Raw genomic sequence first — 7,926 nt, 5'->3', positions numbered from 1 at the left:
TTACAATCAAATTTAAGAAGCTGAAGGAGGTATTTCAGCACATAGATAAATGGGGCTTTAGAATTCAGTCATTTGAATCTTTAGAAGATTCTTGTAGGTGGCTTGCTATTCAGAACACATTGGTAGTTAGACTACATTGCAATGCAGTTTACTTTTCATGGAAGACAAGGAATGAGCTGGTTCTTAGAGGTAGTGAGGAAACTTCAATGGCGATTGTGGTTAAATCTGTTAGCTATATTATAGTTTCTTCTTCTTATTATGATTATAGACCGGGGAACTAGGATGCTAATCAGCTTTCTAAGATATTCTATAATCATTGGCATCCTCCTCCACCTGAGTAGATCAAAGTGAATTTGGATGCATCCTTATTATCTTTTTATAAAGATGGGATCGGTCGGGTGTTCCATGACTATGAAGGTAGATTTTTCTTAACATTGTGAAAGGCTTGTGTTCATTGGGATGTTTCCCGATTGGAACTTTTTTCTATTCAGTCTTTAAAGGAAGTTATCAAAGATTAGATGTTCTCATATAAGGGTTTTATCGTTGAAGCTGATAATGAAAACATAATTAAGTTTCTCCATAATGCACTAAGGAAAGGTGTCCAAGAATCGAAAGTTCTTTCTTTCATTAAGAAATTCAATCATGTGATTTTCAATTGTATAGATAGAAATAGTAATAAATTAGTGGATTTATGTGCTAACTATGCTACTTTTAGTTCTTTTATTTGGGATGACATTCGTATGAATAAGGTTCCTCCTTCTTTTACCAGGTTGTTAAAGGAGGAATCTGATGTTAGTTGTTTGTAGTTTATTTTGGTTGTTTTTTAGTTATTAATGCAAATGGTTGCTTCTTTAAAAATGAAAAAGCTCCAAGTACGAACAAGAATCAATAAAATACTAAAACAAATTATCTTAAAAAAAGAAGCATTCTTTGGACTTATATATTTTAAGAAATTTACTTTAGAAATTCACAACTCCTTATAATTTACAACTCTATACAATTATATATATATATATATATATATATATATATATATATATAAATTTAAAAGAAAAATAGACTATACTTTTATAGGGGTTAAAATATAAAAAATAGGTATATATATCATCTACATCATCAAAAGCTACATCATAGAGATGCAATGAAAATTAACACTCATATTGGCATCATACATCCACTAAGATAGTAAAAACCCATAATAGTGTGTAGGAAAGTAAACACCCACACCATAACGTCCTTCCTAACCTAAGTTAAGGCTGATTATCCTAGCAAGAAAATCTAATGTGCGTGTTAAGCTGTGTTGCTTAGTTATATCCTCAATTGATTGATGACTGAATAATAAATAAATTAAGTTTTTGTGTTGCAGGACAAAGGGATTTAATTTAAGTTTAAGATCTATAACATTACTTTTGTTTTGTTTTTAAATGTTTATGTCATTTATTTTATGTTTTAAATGATTATGTTAATTAATAACTTAAGTGCCCTTAAGGTCATTAATTAACAACTCCCAGGCTTCTAAGGGGATGTATTTCATTCAATATAAAGTATAAAGTAAATACATAAAGCCTTATTTTTATTAAATCCATTATTTTTATTTTATTTTCTTATTTTAAATAATATATTTATTATTAATTTATCTATTTATTATTATTTATTTAAGGAAATTGTTTTAATCATTTTGGATTAATTTTTTTTAGGATTTATGAAGTAAAATTTATTTTATTTGATTTTTAATTTAATTTTTTATATGAAGTTTTTATTTTCTTTTATTTTTAATTAACTTTTATTTAATTTATTATTTTTTTATTTTAAGTAATGATTAGTCGATAAGTTTTATATTGGTTGTTAACTTCCTAACACAGTCCTCCACTTCTCTTATCAAAAACTTGGGACACAGCAATGGCAATGTTAAAAAATTTGGTCAATTTGTTGATTTATGCATGTTATCCTTGCGCAGGGCTATAGTAATCATCTGTGTATCTTTTTAATTTTATTGATGTCTTTGAATAGAAAATTCTATAAAATGGCAATGAGACTTGCAATGATTTATGACATAGAATGTTGGCCATTAAAAGAGAAGCTTATTATTAAGTTAAGTGTTATAAAGATGAGGTTTCTTAGGTGGATGAGTGGATTTACTCTTAAAGACAATATAAGAAATTAGCAAATATGTGAAAAGGTTTAAGAAGCTCTAGTGGAAAATATAATAGAGAGAGTTGGCTTATATTGTTGTTTACATAAAATGGTAGCCTTTTGACCTGGTTAGGAAAGTATATGTATTAGACTTGGCCTATGTTAAGAAAGGTAGATGTAGACCTAGAAAGACTTGGTTAAAAAATATTAGAAATAACCATTCTTTTTTAGATTTAAATGATAATTTGACCCTTAATAAGACACAATGGAGTAAAATTATTTATGTAATCGACCCCACATAGTGGGATAAAGGATTGATGTTGTTGTTATTGATATTTAATTTATCTATTTATTTACTGAAAATTTGAGAATGTTATTAAACCTCACATAATTAGCCCTAGGTACCCCATGAGGGGGGGGGGGGGGGGGTGAATTAATAATTTTAAAATTTGTTTATCATAAAAAATGTTTTGTAATTTTTTAATACCTTGAAATAAATAATTTGATCACCCGAAGCAGAAACTAATAAACTTAAAAATAAGTATAATAATGATGATGTTATTCTAATTAGTACAATAAAACATTATTTTTAAAATTTTCACCAAGTAGTTATCACATAAATTAAATATGAAAAAGTAAAATGCATAAAATAAAATAAGAACAAACACACCAGAATTTTATAGTGGTTCAGCCAAACCATGATGTACGTCTACTTATTAGAGCTCTTGTCTCTGAGTATTACACTAAGACCTTTAGTGACTCTCCTGTAGCCCCCATAGCTAGGTGTAAAAGCCCTTACAAAATCTCTTCCACCAACCCGGTGCGATAGAGGACCTTGAATTATTTTTCACCCTTTTGGTGAAGGCTGAGAACCTGGAATCCTTTTTCATCCTCCTAGTGAAGGCAGAGAACCTATAATCCTTTTTCACCATCCTCATAAAGGCAGAGAACTTGGAGGAACTCAGGGTCAAGTTTGATAGAGCAATCATGTGGAACTCCCTCTCACACTCCATTAAAACTCACAAGGATCTTCTCCATCTCTCACAAACTCCATTCTTTATTTGACAAGCTCTAAGCTCTCCATTCAAGCTTACTTAAGAAGAAAACACCTTAATGAATGCTAAAATGACTATTACAAAGTGGGAAAGCTTAAATAGGGAGCTTAAAAAAACCCTAAAAACTCAATTCATCCATCAAAGATTGTACGATATGATCATAGGTTTCTTCCAGTACGATATACAAAATTTGAATTTTTAGTGCTGCATGATCATCAATACAATGAATATTCATACAATATAATTAGTTCAATTTTTCCTATTAGCATTCTACTATCAATATTATAAATGAATAGTTGTATAATACGTTTAGTTCAAATCTTATAGGAAAAATTCTTGGATGACTAAATATCATTTATGTCAATCATACAATATGATCCAAATCATATAGTAGGATCAAAATATCAAAATTAAATATATTCTGTTGATTAATCACATGATTAAAATGGGCAATATTTTAAACTTTGTACAATACAATAAGATTCTTATAATATGAATATAAAAACAATTTAAATGCAATTTTTTTCCAAAATTAATGAATGTCAGGATTTTTTATTATAACAGATCATCCAATATCTTTTTAAAGGGAAACCCACCATTGGGCCTACATGTTAATTAACAAAAAGGATTACAAGGTCCTTAAAAGAACCTCCAGCTCGCTACTGCTCAGAATAACAACAAAGAAAATTAAAAAAGAATATATGAGCCAGATGCCTTTACTAAACAATAGTACATGAATACCTAATAACATTCTATGAAGTACAAAACCAGAAGCAAAAATGGAGAAGAAAAGATAAACCCAATCAGCTCATTCTTCTTGACCAAAAAATGACCCTGCATAAAATGAGAACAAATCTCCTAAAACCTGCAGAAAGAGGCTGCAACGATAAAGGTAATAGCAAAAAAAACATAATAAAAACAATATTAATAGGAGAAATAGTTACAAGAGAATACAACTTTAAGCTACAGTACCAAGAAAAAAAATTGGCACACTAAACTAGAATACCACAACCCACACCTCTAATTCATGTCAGCATTGATACCAAAATAAACAACAAGGAGCAAGTTGAATCCATGATACCCAATACATCCTTGAAAGAATATAACAAACTCCAGAACAGAGGACCAAAATTAGCAGAATGCCAAGTCCACCACCATGAGAAAGTGGAAAACTCAAGCTAAGCCAGTGAAAAAAAAAGGAAAAAACCAACTGATCATCCAAAGATGACTAAGGAAACAGAGATTATAAATGTCCCATTGGTGACAAACACCAACAAATAAAAAGGTAAACTAGTAAACAAGAGGAAGATAATAAACTTCACCATTAGAATACCAAATACTATATCCCAGTAAAACATCCCTAGCATTAAAACATAACTAATCCTACCACGCCTGCAGCACACCTACGGCTCAAATCTGATCCAAAATAGAAAATGTTGCAAATCTGGTTTTATGAATTAGAATTTTAATGATAGAAAACATTCTTATTTTTTTTATGACTCCTTGCCCACTAACTTTTCAGGTCAACAAGATCAAGTGCAACTAAAGCCAGCTCAAGATTGAGTAGATTAGGTCTGAGTCAGTTTGTAATGTATTTTTTCCCTTTCTTGAGTCAATTATAATCTTTGTGGTGCATGATGCTAAGTAACCCTGTAGACACACACACTTGGGTGAATTTTTTCTATCTGACTTAAAGTTTTTTGATTTTGCTAACATCATTCAAGACGATCCAAAAATTGTCTTGGAAAATCAATCAAAAATAGAAAACCTAATTAGGGTATCATGGTTAAGGCAGCCATTATTAAGCATATTATCCTTGACAATTTTTGTATCGACTGGGATGATATGCTCAAATTAGAAAGAATCAGCCACTATATCTATTTAGGTTGTTTTAGTTTTTAATCATCATCCAGAACATCAGCCTAGATGATGGGGTTCAATTATACCTAAACTGATCTAGTCGTTAAGGAAAGTAATTAAGGTTGATTGATTTGATCATATTGTCCTGGACGATCGTAGGATCGGGCAGGATGATCAGTTCAAAAACCTTAATTGCTCCTAGACGACCAAAAATCATACATAGTCTATTCAGAGCGATGTTCTGGATGCTTTTTCATTTGAACTAATCGGACATGACGATCATGAGATTGGTGTAGATGATCAAGTCATTTTGTTTTCGTCTAGACTCCCATTCAGAGCGATGTTCTGGATGATATTCCATGATTTTTACTGATCGTATAGGACAATATATTATCGTCCTAGATGATAGGAACAAAAAATCTTCTAATCATCCCAAGTCATCCAGACTGATTGAGCTTAATTTGTACTAATTGTACAAGATGATAGCAATATCATCCTTGACGATAAAGTCAGTTCTTAAAAATCTATTTAAAGGACTCATGTTTTCTCAAGCATAAAAGTCTTTTACTGTAGCCTTGGCCTGAGAGAGCCTAGAGGAGTGGAAGAGAGGGAGAGGGAGGGAGGAACTTGTGAGGGGGTTTCACAAGGGTTGCTCCAAGCAAGGGTCAAAGGTGTCTTCTCCAATCATCATTCCTCATTCTTAGAGGCTCAAGGGAGGTCTTCTTCAATAATTGATCGAGGTTCTCTGCCTGCTTCAGGAGGAAGCAAAAGGAGTCGGTTCTCTACCACACCGGGGTTGGTGAAAAGGAGTGTTTTATAAGGGCTTATTTTCCTAGCTTTGGGGGCTAAAGGAGAGACACTAAGTTAGTCCAATACTCAGATAGTGCCTCCGAGAAGTGGACGTAGGTCAAGGTTTGACCGAACCACTATAAATTTGGTGTGTTCTTTCCTTTATTCTTACTTACTCATTTAATTATCGCACTCTATTTTTCTTATGGTGAATTATGTTTTGGATTAAGTTCATGATTTGATTGAGAAGTTTTTAAAATACCAATTCACCCCCCCTCTTGGTTAGCCTCTGAAGTAGTTCATAAGGGCTTAACATCCCTAATGAACTTTAAGAAAATGTTTGCTGGAAAAGTGAATATAACTATGAAGCATACAACCAACCAACATATAGTTAGAAGGGATGAAAACATGAAAATGAAGATTGCAAGAGTTAGTAAAGTTTTAGCCCTCAAAATGTTTATAATGACTAATTAACATCTTTGAGCTAAAAGAACAAATATCACCATAATTTATACACTCAAAATTGTTCTAGCAGTTACCAGATCCTTGATCGAAAATACTAATTAAATGTCCCGTATGAGCAGAAAAGGACCAGAGGTTCTGAAAAAAAATGTAATCCAAGAAAAATATAAGGTGCTTCTTGAATAGAAGGGCCCAAAGCCCAAACACACCCGAAAAAAAAAACGAAAAAGGATAACAACACCAAAGCCAACACCCATAAAGATTAGGAGATTTTAACCTAAGGAAGACCCATACTACAAAGTTTTGCTAAACCCAAAAGTTTGCCATGGTTGGAAGTTCGCACATAATCCATAAAGTTCAATAAATTGAAACCCTTGTTAGCTAAAAAATTAGCAGCAGAATTACATTCCTGTAGATGTGCAAAATAGAATAGATAATGAGAGAAAGACATTGATGAATTTCCCTGATAAGGTAGAAGTAAAAGGGATTGCCATTAATAATCCCATTAATATAATGGATCACATGCTTGGAATCAACTTCAAGCCAATATTAGTAATCCCTAAAGAAATTCATAATTAAGCACCATACTTTAAAGCTTGAAGATCAGCCATAATATCATTCTTAACATGTAAGGGACAAGCAAAAGCCACAATAATATCACCATTAAAGTCATAGATGAGCTCACCACAACCAGCACTAAGAGTATTAAAAGAACCCTCAATAAAGAGCTTATGAACACAAAAGGGAGTTTTCATCCATTTAATAATAGTATCTTTACAAAAATAGAAATTAGATGAAATATTAATATAAAAAAGCTCAACAATTTCAAAAAAACCATTAAAATTACTCCCATTAATAAAATTGGTCAAATATAACTGTCTCATTTTATCCTTAATTTTAAAAATAACACTCAAAGCATTCATGGTAATGTTATCATGTTTCAACTCATTTCTACTTTTCCAAGGATACCAACAAATAATAAGAGGAAGAATATTTTGCAACATATCAATCTTGCATAATACTCCTAATATTATAATAATCATAACAAAACTATAATTAAAAAAATTATCAAAAAATAACCACACTTTCATGGCAATAGGACTATTAGGAATTACATGATTTATGTTCTCAAAGTGAAAACAACATTGGCATTTAGAAACAATGTTTAAACCCCTCTTGATTAAAATAGTATCCACATGAATGTAGTTGTTCAAAATTCTCCAAGTAAGAATATAATAAGAGACAGGAATACCTTTATACCAAATGGAAGAGAAAATCTTAGATTTCTCATATGAGTTCCTAATGGAGTACCAAACTTCTTTGAAATTAAAACAACCATCATTAGATTTATTGAACAAAATGCAGTCCATTTGATCCAATTGGAGGGCAACTTTCAAAATAAGATTAATGACAAAGTCAGGCACCATCTAAGAAAAATAATCCATATTCCACATACCATCATTAATAAAATTAGTAACTTTACAAGCACTAGTAGTGTGAGTATTAAGCAGATTATCAATAGAAGAGATCCCTAATGATATGGTGTTCATATTATACGATTAGTTATATTTCAAAATTATTTTTTTAGATAAATAATTTTTTTAATTAATTTATGTAATAACATATC

At 31.1% G+C, this 7,926-nt stretch overlaps 1 non-coding gene across 1 annotated transcript; it reads right to left on the bottom strand.

Moving 5' to 3' along the window:
- Positions 1-1,911: 1,911 nt before the first annotated feature.
- On the bottom strand, positions 1,912-2,013 carry LOC114579572. Its single transcript, XR_003700625.1, has one exon. It is a non-coding gene; the product is annotated as a U6 spliceosomal RNA (small nuclear RNA).
- Between the last annotated feature and the right edge of the window lie 5,913 nt (positions 2,014-7,926).

Source organism: Dendrobium catenatum, unplaced genomic scaffold (assembly GCF_001605985.2).
Source record: "Dendrobium catenatum unplaced genomic scaffold, ASM160598v2 fragScaff_scaffold_510, whole genome shotgun sequence".
NCBI lineage: Eukaryota > Viridiplantae > Streptophyta > Magnoliopsida > Asparagales > Orchidaceae > Dendrobium > Dendrobium catenatum.
This window is presented reverse-complemented; position numbering and strand designations above follow the sequence as displayed.